This window comes from Cephus cinctus, unplaced genomic scaffold (genome assembly GCF_000341935.2).
Source record: "Cephus cinctus unplaced genomic scaffold, Ccin1 Ccin1_scaffold0863, whole genome shotgun sequence".
Taxonomy (NCBI): Eukaryota; Metazoa; Arthropoda; class Insecta; order Hymenoptera; family Cephidae; genus Cephus; species Cephus cinctus.
In genome coordinates, this window is record NW_014333447.1 from 14,558 (window position 1) to 16,221 (window position 1,664).

Below are 1,664 nucleotides of genomic sequence, written 5' to 3' on the forward strand. Positions count from 1 at the left end.
CCTCCCCCCATACACACACACACACATTCACAGAGAGACAAATGACGGCGATTCGTCCTCTCAGCTACCCTTAAGGACTCTAACAAGAAATCTCGTATATCTCCTAAAGAAAATTAATTCAGACTTAACGTACGACTTGGACTGGACTCGAAAAATAATGAAACTGCAAGAATGAGCTCTCGAGCCTTCTCATCTGCATTAATTGCAGCATCCCGCAGAGATATCATCCCCCGGAGCGTCTTAGTCCGAACGGCAAGACAGCAGTCAAATACCCATCTAAAAACGTCACCTTACGTTTCCGGGATAGAAATAAGTTGAGACAAAAACATACAAAGGTCGATCACGGCACCCGATATTTAGTGCAAGAATGCGGATCAACAGCCGTCCCGGTACACGGGGATAAACGAAGTGAAGACCCTTGCTGGTGCGACTCAGACGCGTCTCTGGGTCAGGTCGGGGAATTCGTCTCGGGGGATCTTCAGAAGCGTCAAAGAGAGAGGTCATGAAATTGGCACTCGTATGAGAAACGGGGTCAATGACCCACGCGATTCTGGTGCCACTGGAGGTATTGGAACGGGTAGGAGGTCATGACCCAGTGCTGGCTCCGCACTCCTGCGATCCCGGCCATCCCGTTTGGACACCGCCGACCTTGAGGGTTACTGGCGGCCATGTTTGTTTAGCCTGCTGCTGCCATTTTTAGGCGGCTCCGCTATATTTAAAGCGAAACGCTTTGCTCTTGCGTGCGTCCGCCTATCTCATCTCGTACGTGCGAGAGGTCTCTCTATCAACTTGTGCTCCCCTTTAGAACTCGGTTCACACGTTATTCTTACTCGGTGGTTTCCCCGAATTTTCCTCCACGGGTGGACGTTACGTCAAGCATTTAGCGTACGGGTAAGCGTAGGTGAACGTTGATTGAAAATTATAATACAATCGATTAAATTAATAGTTAGAATAAAATTTTTCACGTAGCTCCGTCGTCACGTTAAATACGTATTCTTAAATTGTAAATTCTTACACGAATACATTATATTTCCAGGTATCGTTACGTAATTGGAGGTAAGCGGGTCGTAGAAAAAATATCCATTTTTTCTATTCTTCCTCCATCTCGGCATTTCGTAAAATTCATTTTTCCAATTACATCGATTATTAAATGCGTACTGCCAATCGCTTGGGTCAAGTAGGTTAAGGTCGAGCTGGGATAAAATTTGTATGCGTCTGCCTTTCAAAATGACCCGCCGCCCGGCTATTTTCGAGTTTCGCATAAATATTAACGTTCGGAGTGCTGCTAACTTTAGCCAGGGACCACCTCTTCGGATTGTGTCGAGGAGCTAAAGAAAAAGGCTCTCGGATCCGTGAGTTACGGGAAGAATAGGACGCGACTTCCGGCACGGGGTAGCACAGCGTGTAGGTAGATAAAAGGAAGCCGAGAAGCATATAGTTGGTGCTAAGGGACGTTCATCGGCGGCAGTCGCCATCTAGTGACTTTTATTAAATAAAATCACGAAAGAAGAAAAATATATATATATATATATATACACACAATTCAATTCACATCCTTTCAACGACCACTTTCCACTTCGTCATCCAAAGACCCGTCCAATCATTCAGATCCAATTAACATGCGCGTCTTAAGTGAAACATTGGATAACCCCATTTTCGGGCTA

At 45.6% G+C, this 1,664-nt stretch overlaps 1 protein-coding gene across 2 annotated transcripts in view; it reads right to left on the reverse strand.

Annotated features, from left to right (window-relative positions):
- Window positions 1–1,664, reverse strand: part of LOC107271013 (guanine nucleotide-binding protein G(s) subunit alpha) — a 32,258-nt gene that overhangs the window by 10,343 nt on the left and 20,251 nt on the right. The gene's annotated exons all lie outside the window — the stretch shown is intronic.